The sequence below is a fragment of the Podarcis muralis genome, chromosome 9 (assembly GCF_964188315.1).
Source record: "Podarcis muralis chromosome 9, rPodMur119.hap1.1, whole genome shotgun sequence".
NCBI lineage: Eukaryota > Metazoa > Chordata > Lepidosauria > Squamata > Lacertidae > Podarcis > Podarcis muralis.
This window is the reverse complement of record NC_135663.1, coordinates 49,675,564-49,690,508: the sequence shown is the minus strand read 5'-3', so window position 1 is coordinate 49,690,508 and position 14,945 is coordinate 49,675,564. Positions and strand designations below refer to the sequence as shown.

General features: G+C 38.6%; 1 protein-coding gene across 2 annotated transcripts in view; it reads right to left on the bottom strand.

The window, feature by feature from the left end:
• The window catches only part of TENM3 (teneurin transmembrane protein 3), a 1,264,183-nt gene that overhangs the window by 684,983 nt on the left and 564,255 nt on the right, over positions 1-14,945 (bottom strand). For both annotated transcript variants that reach the window (XM_077934193.1, XM_077934194.1), the window contains exon 4: positions 13,820-13,965. The gene's annotated coding sequence lies outside the window, so the exon portion shown is untranslated. The remainder of the gene's footprint in view (positions 1-13,819; positions 13,966-14,945) is intronic.

Sequence of the window (14,945 nt, the reverse complement as noted above, 5' to 3'; positions counted from 1 at the left end):
GAAATATATACACCCTGGACAATACCCACAAAAATGCAAGTCTGTTTCATGACCTGGGCATCTTTCATACAGGTCATAACTAATCTATCAAAATAAAACTGAGTCCCCCTTGTGAAATATATATCTACTATGCTGCCACTTAAAATTCCACACACTTTGCTTCAAAAAGATTCAACACAGGATCAATTGGAAAGAAAGGGGAAAAGACAAGGTAAAGACCAAGAGTTAAACCAATGGATTAGGAACTCATTAGAAAAAGGTGGCCCAAGGCTTCAATATTATATTACTTACAGACTTACAAACATAATGGGTCCTTTGACTGATTTGCTTCCTTCTTACATACACTAAAAAAATACAAAGAACTTGCAGTGAGAAGAAAATGAAGGGGTATGCACCAGCAATTGAGATGATAGGCTATTAAAAGGACATGCTAGTACGGCGAGTGTGGGAGAAGCACTGGCTATAAACTTGTTGCACTACTAGGGAGACTGGAATGCACAGACCAACCAATCCTTAATCCCAAAACATATTGTCGAATATGACTTCAAGGTACAGCTTTTAATAATCTGTATGTTGCCTGATCATGCTGAAGCACTGAAAGTACCTGTAATCATTTGGCTAAAGTTTAGCATCAAATTCATATTTGTTTATGCTTATTTTGGCTCAGGAATTCTGAAACTGTTACAAAAATTTGTAGAAGTCACTGCTTCTGTTACACTCTCAAGTGTTTTTGTAGGGTTTACTCCTTAGCCTTTTCTTGTCTCAAAGATATCCCAGAGGCTTTGGATCAGAGTTTTCCTTCTCCTAGATGGGCTACATTCCCAGGTTGGCAAGCCCCACCTGCCCAAATTAATGCTTAAATAACTACATCCCTGTTTGAGTATGCTTTATTTTCATAAAACCAAGTTCTATAAAAGTCAATGCTAAACTTTAAGTCAATCTAGGACACAATCATGAAATTCCATCCCATGAGGAATGGATTTTATGTGCAGGTTCTAGGGAAATCCAATGCACGAAAGTCTGTTGGGAGGTGCTTACTGTGTAAAGAAAGAATTGTCCTTTACAGAGCGGCCCACAGGGGGATGTGGGAGTTTTGGATCCGGTCTGTTTGTTGTATCCAGTTTCCCACCCCTGCTCTAGGCCCTGGACCATAAATTTTACTCATTGAGCCACAAACATTCACTAATTATTTTAATCAGCCCTGATTTTCATCTGTTGTTTCTTTAAAATAGAATACTGTTGTTTCTTTAAAATAGAATACTTAAAATGCAACAAACTGTAATTATAGATCTCAATAATTTTACCAAAAAGGATTCAATTGAACTACTATATTTAACTTCCTACTTTTTCTAGTTTAATTTTAGTCTATTTGACTGGAAAGCAAGAACAACACTTCATCATGCCACAAAAATATGAAACTATAACAAAGAAATATGCTGCTCATCATTTTTCACCCTTCTACATTGAAAAATATCCTTAGTCTAAACAATGTGATTTATTTTTCTTTTGACATTCAAAACTCTTGAGACTGACATTTCTCTAAGATCTATAAGAGATGGTTTCAAAATACTTTAAAAAGTCATCAGCAACTTTGTTTATTTTATATTTTGTATTCTATCATCAATCATGCTAATTTCTCAATTCACAAGGGGTGGAAGGTTTTAATCCTCATTTCACCTTTCAAAATTCAGTAATCTAAATGATCAGCGGGTGACTAAAGTATTTTATCCATTATTAGAATTTTTATTGTTTATTTGTATTTATGGATCTATACCTTACCTTCTGTAAAAACCCAAGGAGGCTCATAACATAATAAAAAACAACAAAGGGCATAAAACACTTTTAAAAGACTATAAAACATTTCAGGTAAACAAAGGATATACAACAGTTCAGTCCACCAAAGCTATAAAAAAAACCTCTCACACGAAAGCCTTAAAATACTTTTTAAACTAGAAAAGTTTGCAAGATTTGATAAAATGTATATTAAAATCGAGTTCTAAAATGTCCTCGATTAATTATAACTATCATATTTCTACCTGTCTTACAGTGCAATCCTATTCATGTCTACTCAGAAGTTAGTAGTTAGTAGTTCAATGTGTGCATGTGTGCATTTTATGAATATTATATTTCTTGGAATATCATAAAAGGACAAGGTAATTGGTATTCAACAATTCTGAATGACTTCAACCTAAAATCTGGCACCTTTCAAAGTAAGACACAGGTAGCTTTCTGAATAAACTAAACAAGAATTATGAATATTGCAAGGGTCTGACACACACATATATAATGCATACTTGAATTAAGGGTACATGACACATGTTACTGTTATTACTTCTGCAAGTGGTTCTTTTTCTGTGTTGATTTGCTAATTAACTGGATTGCTGGATAGGTGTCACCCCCCAAAACAAGATCAGCTAACTTGGAACACCAAAACATGGAGACATTTGTGTGGTGTGAATTTAACAAACAGCTCCAATAATAACTGACACTTTTAGCTGCCCCGGTTCGACTTGGCAATCCTTTGCTGATTCTTAGTACAGTCGCACCTTGGAAATCGAACGGAATCCATTCTGGAAGTCCATTCAACTTCCAAAATGTTCAGAAACCAAAACACAGCTTCTGATTGGCTGCAGGAAGCTCCTGCAGCCAATCAGAAGCTGCGGCAGTGCCACCAGATGTTTGGCTTCCAAAAATAGTTCGCAAACTGGAACAGTCATTTCCGGGTTTGCGGCGTTTGGGAGCCAAAATGTTCAGAACTAAGCTGTTCGGAAACCAAGGTACGACTGAACCATGAACTGTCACTTAGTTGCAAATATCCAGGTCATCCTCCAGCCTGGGAAGTTTTGGGTTTCTCTGGCAGTTTTAGCAAAATATATTATCATGTTGATAACATTGTTGGCACTGTATATGATGCAATAAATATTGCTTATAATGTGGCTTAAATCAACTGTCAAAGATGTGGACTTACTACTGTAATTGGCTTCATGTTTATAAATCTACTACAGTGCTGAGAAATAGAAAAGGGCAGCCTGATAGGACTATTGGTATAGTAAAAGGAAGATTGAAATGGACATTTTCCAAAAGAAACATGGATCTTTTCCAAAGATAATCATTTCAAACAGTCAGGACAATTCATAAGAGATACTGTTGGTCATTAAAGAAAATTGGAGATGCTGCAAGCTGCCACCTGCCCCAATATATACACAACTGGAATGCTGCCAACCGTGCGCTTCAGCATATAAAACAACTTGTGGAGAAAGCATGAGCAAAATACCACTCAACTAAATTATGATTAGTTACTCACATCTAATCAGATTTAACTGACACTTGTATTATTGTTATCTTGTGATTAACTGTAACATCTCACTGAAGAGCTTAGCTCTGCAAGTGATAGCTTTCTTCAATCGCCAATGAAATGTTATTCCCTGAGTTGGATCAGACCTAAGTAAGCTTATGTGTACAGCCATGAAAAGACTGTAGTGGATTTTGATGTACAATAGCTATTGTTAAACGCAAATCATTAAGTCTAGTAGTAATTTCACCTTCACTATAAAGTTAAAGTTGGTATGTAAGAGATCAGTTAGTTTTAGTTTGGTTGCTTCTTATGTATGATGTTAGCCACTTAACAATTACAATTCACATTAGGGCTTTAGGGATGGATAGTGTAACTTTTCTCCCTATTTGTAAATGGATATCACTCTTCCCATATTATACATGGGAATTTGAAGTACAAACAGCATGTTCCATTACTGATAATGCCATTTTTTCTGTGAAAAGTCCCACATGAGACGATAAGAATATAATTCTTTAAAATTACGAAGATCAGAAACTCTCAAAAGATCAGCTGCAATCATGGCTTTTTAGAAATCATGTCATTTTTCCTTTACACCTTTAAATTATTTTGCTCTCCTTGCATTTATTTGCACTTAACTCGGTGAAGTATTTGGGGATACAGATCATGAAGAAGACACAAGAGACAATGGAGAAAACAGCACTCATATTTATATAAACCTGGGTTATGTCAGTATAGATTGTGTGCCATTCATTAGAGACTAATACTTTTAAAGCATTTGGAACTAGAAGGAAGGAAGGAAGGAAGGAAGGAAGGAAGGAAGGAAGGAAGGAAGGAAGGAAGACAGAAAGAAAGATGTGTCCTAGGAGTGTAACTGAGTATGCTGAATTTGGGCACCTGGGGTAGCTCAGTCAATAGAGAAGGAGACTCTTAATTTTAGGTTTAAGCCCCATGTTCGGGAAAAGGGCTGGACTAGATGACCCTTGTGGTCCCTTCCAACTCTATGATTCTATACATCCTGAACCTTGACAGAACATTTAAAACAATGATACAGTATATGGTATCCACAATACATCATAGCTACATAACATGTAGCTTGGATTTACAAGTTATACTATCTATAAAAATATATATTTTACATCTTTCCACGATATCTAACTTGATTTTAAGGAAATAAATCTCTTTATAGGGAGATAATGATAGTTCACAGTACAGCAAAAGCTACTAAAAGCTATTGACTTGCTTGACCAAAAAATTACCATGACCAGAAGGTGTGTTTTATTTAAATGTAAAATTACAAGCCCTTATTATTGGTGGTTAACACATAAACACACATAGATATTGCTGTAGACTCTAATTTAAACTGGAGTGGGAAGCAATGAGTCAACTAAATTAAAAACCAAACCATTGCTGCTATCGTAGTTTTCCTGAACCAAAAAATATTTTGTGTTTTTACCATCAGAACAACAAACTCCATTTTAGTTCTGCAGTTGATATCATGCCATGATTTAAGTGACTTTAAAATTAGTTTAAAATCACTTAAATCATAGGTGAAGGTTAAGGACTCCTGGACATTTAAGTCCAGTCAAAGGCGACTATGGGGTACAGCGCTCATCTCGCTTTCAGACTGTGGGAGCCGGTGTTTGTCCACAGACAGCTTTCTTGGTCATGTGGCCAGCATGACTAAACTGCTTCTGGCGGGTGCAACGGAGCACCATGATGTAAGCCAGAGAGCACAGAAGCACTGTTTACCTTCCCGCCGCAGTAGTACTTATTTATCTACTTGCATCAGTGTGCTTTCAAGCTGCTAGGTTGGCAGAAGCTGGCACAGAGCAATGGGAGCTCACCCCACCGTGCGGATTCGAACTGCTGACCTTCCGATCAGCAAGCCAGGAGGCTCAGTGGTTTAGACCATAGCACCATCCACTCCCTTAAATCATAGCACCATCTACAGGGGAGAAAAATGAAGTTTGTTTCTGCTGCCTTGATGCAAAAGACATTGGGTACTATCTAATGCTAGTCCCACTCAGAGTACACCCAGATAAGTTAATGGATATGACTTAAATCCATACAGTCTGAGTAGGACTTAGCTGGATTTAATCCATTAGTTTAGGAATATTTTGTTGTAAAAGATATATATATATTTTAATGAGCAACTGCAAGTGCTTACATGCCTGGCTCCATACATATCGTACAGTGGCGTAGCGTGGGGGGTGCAGGGGGGGCCGGCCGCACCGGGCGCAACATCTGGGGTTAGGGCAAATCCACAGGTTAGGGGGCACAAATCCACGGGTTAGGGGGCGCAAATCCACGGGTTAGGGGGCGCAAATTACTTGCCTTGCCCCGGGTGCTGACAACCCACGCTACGCCACTGATATCGTATATATATTAAATAAAAAGCAATACAGGATACTTTGGTGACCAGCATCAGTCTGAGTTTGACCAAACTGCGGGAGGCAGTGGAAGACAGAAGTGCCTGGCGTGCTCTGGTCCATGGGGTCACAAAGAGTCGGACACGACTAAACAACAATAACAACATCAGTCTGAGTGCATGCCCCGCTGCTTATTTTGCTGCTGTCCACTTCATCTGCACTAGAATGGATCCACATGAAGCTGTATTTAAGCATGTCTTCAAGGCTGTTAAACTTTCCCCCTTAGTTTCTGCCAACATCTATCTGAAAAAATAATAATCTAATTCTCAATATTTGCACTGATATATTCTAAAATGTTGATTCCCTTACAAAGCAGCATTCATGACCAGGGAACCACCAAAACTAAGGAAGAACGTGTTGCTCAGGCAAGACTCAACCGCAGCACAAAGTCCTATTGTACACAGGAGCCTCCAATAACCAGGATACTCCTATCAGCCCAGAGCCTTAGGGCATGTCAATATCTAGGCAGATGCTTCAACCTGCTGTTTGATATATCCTCTCACAGGACAGCTATACAGTAGTTCCCAATACAAGGGAATCAATATACAAGGTATAACACTTGAACCTCCAGGATGCCTCCAGTCACATGAAATAATATGTCTGAACTGGGAGCCATACTATGAGGTGACATGTATAGCCTACAGTAAGACTCTCAATTAATAATGCAAATATTGTTTTTCTTTCTTTAATCATATTTATTTTCTTTCTTTAATTATATTTATAACTCAATCTGCACCCTAGTATCTGGTTGGGAGCAACAAAACCACATACAGGGCAATAGCATCATGTGTGATGGTTTCAGCAAAATCACATACAGTGGTACCTCGGGTTAAGTACTTAATTCGTTCCAGAGGTCTGTTCTTAACGGTTCTTAACCTGAAGCACCACTTTAGCTAATGGGGCCTCCTGCTGTTGCCGTGCTGCTGGAGCACGATTTCTGTTCTCATCCTGAAGCAAAGTTCTTAACCTGAGGTAATTATTTCTGGGTTAGCGGAGTCTGTAACTTGAAGCTTATGTAACCTGAAGCGTATGTAACCCGAGGTACCACTGTATAGCCAAAATATCTGGCTGATTCCTGGCAATGTGGGGAGGGGAGCCCTGCACAGAGTCCCTCCCTGCGTCTCTGCTGCCTCCCTACCCTGCTCCATAATGCTTTCCCTCCCCTCCGGGGTATTGAGGCAAGGGGGAGAGAGTGTGGAGGGTCAACTTGGCTCCCTCAGGATACAGCAGCAGGGGAGAGACAAAGGTGGAAGATAGGAGGAGGCAACAGGCAGACAGAGAAAGACAGGACAGAATAAAATGGGTGGGCTGGATCTGGGATGTAGCTGCAGGTTCTGCCTGGAGCCAAGTGCCTATGATTGAATTCAAGTCAAATGTGTGTGTTTAACTTGCACCTTGCTTCCCTACTAATGATCTAAAAAAACATATAAATCACTTATAAACAGATGTTAGCCAAAGTCAGATTTACTCTCAACCTGTGGGTATGATCAGGAGTGACATCTGTGTGTCATTCTAAATACAGCCTATTCATTAACAGCAGAATAATATGGAAATAATATTATTTCTCTCTAACATGTTGATAGGAATTTCCAAAAGACAATTTTTGCTGACAACAAGGAACATTAAGTTCCTTCCATAGCTTTGTATTCTTAATAAGGTTTTCCATTTATGAATAATGAAACAACTATGATAACGTTTTTCAGTAATTCTTTCCTAATTTTTTCTTGTTTAATTTGAATCATAATTATAAATTATATAGGTTATATCTCTAATATAGTAACAGTCTATTTTCAAGTTGTCTCCTTAGACCCTTAGTATCATTTTGCAGCACAATATTTACTGAAAAGCAAATCCCACTGAGTTCGTTCAGTGATTCCTACTTCCTAATAAGTGTGCTTCCAACTGCAGACTTAACTGCCAAAATAAGAACAATACTGAATTTCAGCATTGTAAAGAAAGGATAAGAGTTTCTTTGAAGAGCTGCTAAATCCTACAAATGCTAAAATATGCTTCAAAATAAAGTGGCCACTTAAAAGGGGCGGGACCCCAACAATATACCATTACAGACTATTGACAAAAAGGGAAAGTCACCATGATTAAAATGGAGCAATTCACTTTGAACTAACTCTAGTTGACTCATCTAATGTGCCTAAGGATTGTCTGTGGCAAGCCTAGAGGAAATCTTTTGTGCTTCAGTTAGCAATAAAGCTTGCAAATCATTATTCTTCTAAAAGACTAGCACTGATAACCAAAGATACCAGCAGTGTTTGGGGTTTTCTGTTGCACTTTAGCCCCTGCTAGACAAACATACTGCTTTAAATTCAGTGTTAATACTAAGGCTTTTTACAAAGCATTCATTCAGTCCATATCTGGTTTTATAACGTACTGTGTCCTTCCATCATTTATCATTAGGAATATTACAATTTTGTAAGAGTATGTATAATTGTTTAAACATTCTCCAAATATAATCAATAAAAATAAAAGCAATTCATGAATGACTCACACGGCTTGCAAATCCACTGAAGACCATTATTATTATAAATCAAATCTTCAGACCAACAGTTCTCTTTGTTGTTTCAAAGGGTTAGGCCACACGGCAAGTGTATTATGTTTTTGTGTTAGTAACATATTGCTGGTATTTCCACAAAACCTAACAGATGTTTTGTAATCCTTTGGTGGCAGAACACTGGTGGGATTAGGAAGACCTTGTGAATCTTGTTCTCCTTGCTCTGCACTGATGAACATGTAACTTCCATTACAAGTGTGCAGCTTGATGTCTGCGTATCTGACTGCTACACATACTGCAGCCAACCACTGAATAGTCTATAAACTTTGCTAGGGAAATGATTGAAGTTATTTATGAGGCCATTTTATGTCATATTTCTGCGGATTAGTCATATTGTCACTTTTCTCATATCTACACTTTTAGTGAACAAAATTGATTGTTTCTCTGTGGAATATGCTCCCCCTTTCTAAGAAAGACAGCAAACTGATGACCATAAAACTGGGTTAAAAGACTTACTGTATACATGCTTGGTTGACAATATCTGGAATTAAAATTAAACCATGCATAGAAAAATGTAATAAATGAATAAAAATGTATATTCTGGGTAATTTAAGCTCTAAGTGCAACTTTTGGTCATGGAATCCAAATAGCTGAAGCCATCTTATGTATGCTTCCCAAATGGAATAACATCAATGTTCCAGGACTCTAATGATACACAAGCTGCTCAGTCTGAAAGACCTAAACTCACAGATTTATTTCACACAAACTTAAAAGCCACAGATAGACTCCATGGAAAACTACTGCAACATTAATGTTGGAGTTGGTCTGATCCCCCCCCAGCTAAATATAGGGTTTCTTTTTCACATAACATAAAGTCTTCAACCAGCTTAAGCTTTCTAATAAATTGCCAACTCTGAAACAGTATATCTTTTATTATGCTGCTTGTTACTTTACTAAGACAGGAAATTAAAGCAATAAAACACTTTCAAAACGATAGGGCGCACTCAAGCAGTCAATTTTCTTATGTTACAGTAGTATTCTTCAAAAGGCCTTTTATGATACTAATATTAAATCCTTTGAAGTCTGAAGAATCTGTTGAGGGTGCTGAATTCATGATATAAAACTCAAAATATTGCATCCACTTATGCATTTATTAAAAACTGAGTACATGGCAACAAATGTTTAAAAATTAAAACACGACACTAAATTGATGTTATTAATGTATCTGAGGTTCACACTGGAAAGGTTCAGCATGGAAAGAAACACTACCTATTCAATGCTCAGGGAAAATCTATTTTGCTTTTGTATCACTTTACATTACCAAATGCACACCAGGTGTGATCGTAGATACAAAAAGCTGGTGCACAAACATTATAATGGTCACTTATGCAAAATGATCACAAAAGGAAATTGAATCAAGCTTAGAAAGCTATTCATTCCTTTTAACCCCTCTAGAACAAGGTCACACTAGTGGTTCTGTTTAATGGCATGAACACTATTTCAACAACCTGATAAAAAGCATGTGGTAGGGAAACAAAGCAAAAGTCAGGTCCCATTCCCTGAAATCAAATGCTACAGCAGCTTTTGAGGCACACAGTTGTGGTGAGCCTCATTAAACTGAGTATTTATAAAATATTTTGGCATAGATATACATCAGGAACCTCAGAATAAACTATCAGTAGCAGATCCTAGTTCTTATATCTGTTTATTTCAGTTTTATATCTAGTACCCAAATTGGGGGGGGGGGGGAATAAAACTACCTGCAAAAGTTATTTCAGTCAGGTCATTATTAGAACATGTTAGTGAAGAGAGATTTTTGAAATGGTACTTCATTCTCTATAGACCAATGATGCTGACAGCTTAATATTCTTTTCTTTTCTTTACTACTATGGAATTTGTAGAAAATTTATTTATCGTCACCCTGGCCTCAGCAGCCCTATGCACCTGTTTCACACATGCAAGACGCATTCATGTCCAGGTGGAATAAGGCTGCACTTTGAACCTCACACCTGATGGTGGAAATTGCATTCAAACATAGCTATGCATAAGTGCTAGACAGTGCATGAAGGGGTTAAGGCCAGAGAGGTCTGCTCCTAGACTCTGCAAAGTCACAACTTCTCTTCTCTGTGAGGGGAAAAGCGAAGCTGCTTCTATTTACTTCCCTCCCTCTCTCAGCACCATGTAACTGACCAAGGAAGATGTGCCTAAGCTTTGCTCCAAGCTTAGAGCACATGCTTGAAGCAATCTTTCTGTATTTTCTACCCAAGAGTAGAACTTCCCAAAAGTGGAACTTCCAGACCAGGCCCAAACACAGACCCACTCGACACAGATCGCAGTGATCCAGAGCTGAGGTTACCAATGTATGGACTGCAGTAGCCAAGTTATCCCAGTACAGATACAGACATGGCTACCATACCAGGCAAAGCTGGTAAAAAGCACTCCTAGCCACAGAGGTCACCCTGGCCTCTAATGACAAGGATACATCCAGAAGGACCTCCAAGCTACGGACCTCCTCCCAAGCCATGCACCTGCCCCATGTAGAACAGGCAGCAGGTCTATCTTGTTGGACACATGAGCCATCTACCCAAAAAGTCTCCATCTTCCCAGAGTTTAAAAGTTTACTGTCCCTCATCCAGGCCACCACTACATTAAGGCACCAATCCGGCATTTTCACAGTTCTCCTGATGCAGATATTACAGAGAAATGGAGCTGCATGTCCTCAGCATACTGATGTCACTATGCTCTACTCCCTGCAGCTTCATGTGGATGTTAAATAACACGGGGTGGGGGGATACTGCCCTTCAGTACCCCATAGCACAGTTTGAAAACCAGAACACACCAACAATTTCCAAACTCTAAGTCTGCTACATCTTAAAGTGAATTAGAAAATTATAAGCAAGAAAAATTAAACAAACAAACATACAACCAGAACAGTGTCACAAGTATCTACTCAGTTAAGGTAAATAAGCAGTACCAAGAGGTCTATGAGTTCAAGGAAAGGATATCTCCAGGGAAGGCATTCTGCTGCTTCCTTGTGTCCAGTTTTACAAAATTCAAAGTGGGTAGAAACAGAGATCCCACTGAAGTCCATATGTGGCTTTAATGCCAAGCTTCCTCTTGGATAAACAAAGTACAAACACAAATAAAGGCATACAACATAGGATAAATGGAAATAAAATGTCTTAATGGGAAGGAGGTTGAACGGAGGCCACATACACAATAGTGCTGACACTGAACATTTCAAGAATCTTAAACATTAAACTGAACTAAGTTTATTTGCTGTTTAGATTCCTCACTTTAATATCATTTGGTCCCACATTACATTATTTTATCCTATTTAAACAATAATTTAATAATTATCAGAGAATGCTTTCAGCCCTTCTGGGCCTTATCAAGAGAAAAAACTAATCTGAAGTGCTTTAGAAACTTAGTGCATCATCAGATTTAACATAGGCAGAGTTTTCTTTTCACATTAAATTAACTTACAATTCAGAACTGTTGCATTTATTGGTCTTTGTAATCCCTAACCTCCTCAACATTTTGCTAGATGGATGAATATGAAAAAGGCATCAACAGCTTTAGGGTGTGATGCAGAAATAGGAGATAATGAAAACTAGAATTAAATTCATGGGCTCCATTTGTTTTCTCTGCATGCTTAATAGAGCCTCCCATTGTTAAAGACTCTGTAAGTAATCATTGATTTTAGACTGTTTAAAATTAAGAGAGGAACTGCAGATTTAAAAGATAGAAATGCTAGACATACACATTATACAAGTACTACTTGCTAGAGCTAGTTTCTGTCAGTTGTTGTAATATGTGCAAGCAAACACTAGCAGAAGTTGCTGCTCAGCTAGTTTTCATTTTATACCTTCTGTGTTTTGGTAGCATTTTCGTAGAGCTCATTGTAGTTGCACAATTAAAGCACTGACTCTACTTCACAGCGACCTGTGTACAGTAATGGGCTTCACCCTTTCCACTGGCATAAGAAAGTACAGTGGTACCTTGGTTCCCAAACTTAATCCGTTCCGGATTAAACCGTTCCAAAGCCAAAGCATGCTAAAACCAAGGCATGCTTTCCCATAGAATGTAATGCTTAATGGATTAATCCGTCCCAGGCTTTTAAAAACAACCCGTAAAACAGCAGTTTAACATGAATTTTACTATCTAACGAGACCATTGATCCATAAAATGAAAGCAATAATCAATGTAAAGGTAAAGGTACCCCTGCCCGTACGGGCCAGTCGTGTCCGACTCTGGGGTTGCGCGCCCATCTCGCTTAAGAGGCCGGGGGCCAGCACTGTCCGAAGACACTTCTGGGTCACGTGGCCAGCGTGACAAGCTGCATCTGGCAAGCCAGCGCAGCACACGGAAACGTCGTTTACCTTCCCGCTAGTAAGCAGTCCCTATTTATCTACTTGACCTGGGGGTGCTTTCAAACTGCTAGGTTGGCAGGCACTGGGACCGAGCAACGGGAGCGCACCCCGCCGTGGGGATTCGAACCGCCGACCTTCTGATCGGCAAGTCCTAGGCGCTGAGGTTTTACTCACAGCGCCAACCGCGTCCTAATAATAATCAATGTACTGCACTATAAAATAAATAAGACAGTATTGTAGATGATAAAAATTTAAACCCCCCCCCCCCTTACGTGCACTGATGATAGTCTTTTATCCATTTCTGCAGTCACACAATCAATCAATCAATCAATCAATCAGTAGCTGAACTGGGTTCCACGCAGTCACAAAAACAAGTCACAAAAACAAAGTCACAAGCCACAGTCACAAAAATGAAGTCACAAGCCATAGTTACAAGTCAGTCCCATAAAACAAAGAACAAGTCACAGTTAAAAAAAACCAAAAAAGCCACACAAACAAAAACGCAAAAACTAGCAAAAGCAAAAGCTCCAAATATCACCTCTGTGTTGCGTGGGTGCTCGGGACTCAACAGCCAACAGACTCAACAGTAAGCCTCTGATTAGCAGTGGTGGACTCAATTTACAAACAGAACACACTCAACAGGAAGCAGAACATGTTCTGCTTTCAAGGCAAATTTCACAAACCGGAACACCTACTTCCTGGTTTGCAGTGCTCTATTTCCAAGTTGTTCATAAACTAAGCTGTTCTAAAACCAAGGTACCACTGTAAAATAGAAAAGGGATCCCTTCTCCCAACATTGGGATGAAATGTGCTACCAATAGTTTACATGAGACACTCACGTTGGATCAGGACCAGTTCAAGTGCAGAACTTTGGCAGCACATATTTGTCTTTGCTGGAGAAGCTACCATACTAGATCCCTTAAGATAAGTATCTTTAAGATGTTCAGTACACATTCTCACAGACCATGGCTGGATCTAGACACATCAAAAAAACGTTTCAGGAAAACACACTGTAAAGCTCGTAATGGCAAATCAAATGCCGAAGGATTGAACTCTACAGTGCCATCTGGTGTCACAGTGTTATAACAAATTTAAAACCCTTCTTTTTTAAAAAAAAAAAAACCCTAATGTAGCTGAGTCCATAGTTTTCTGATTTCAAGCAGTCACCATGAATGCAACAGTTAGCCAACAATATAGCATAAAGAAGAATACATACCTTTTTCTTGATGGAAAATTATGGATATAAATCTTCATCAGACTAGCGGAGAAGCATTGTGGGATATGGCATCATTTGGTTTGAGTTTCTAAAGATGCCTCTATCAGTTTCATCCCAAGTTACTTCTTCGCCACGAAGAGATGACACTGAAAGGGTTAAAATGTGACCAATATTAACTTTTTATTTATAAACCAAACCTTTTTAGACATGTCACACACTGTCATACTAATCAAGGATTAACTGCATGACAAATCTGAACTTTTAACACCGAACTACACTGAAGTTGTGGGAGAGCAAGCAAAGGTCACAGCACTTTGTAAATGTAAATTTTTCAAACCATCACAGTGCTAAAATATATTCCTTATTTCTGTTACAGTTTTCCAGATAATTCAGATATAAAAGGAACAAAGGGGTGGGGACACTACAAGCAAGGTAGAATGTCCACTTTTTATAAAGAGACTATTGCTTGATTTATACAGGGAAATCTCTTTGGTCCCATCTTCTCAGTACTGGGGAAATGAAACAACAATGGTGTTCAAGGATCCCTGGTGAAGAATTGGCAGAAAGTTGATCCTCCAATTTATTTTTAAATTCATACTGAAAATGCAATGCTTGTTCCCAGAAAACAGCTGAAGAAATTCTTTATAAAATAGTAGTGAGCTGTGAACAGTAGTCTAAGTAAAACTGTAATAGAAATTAATGAAACAGAACCTATTAGTCTGCCATTAGGCTGGACTATTAAATTATCAATATTTATATAACCCAATTCTTCATGCATTTCCTCAGCACAAGCCTCATTGAATAGAACCTTTGAGAATTAGAGCTACAATGTACTTGATGAACATGACACCTGTGATTTCCTTTTCCAGAGCACTGAGCGTCTTCCGTCATTATGTATCATATGACATGCTGCAGCTAGACTGCTAAGTGGGACACCTTATTGCATACACATATTACTAGTGCTGAAAGAATTGCATTTACTGTCAATCTGCTACTGAACCAAGTTAAAGTACTGCTGATGACTTTCAAGCCCTACATAGCTTGGGACCAGGATAAATCTCAAAGAACACTTCCGCTTTTACCTGCCTATTATGGTCATCAGAATAAGACCTTGTGGTCATGCTAC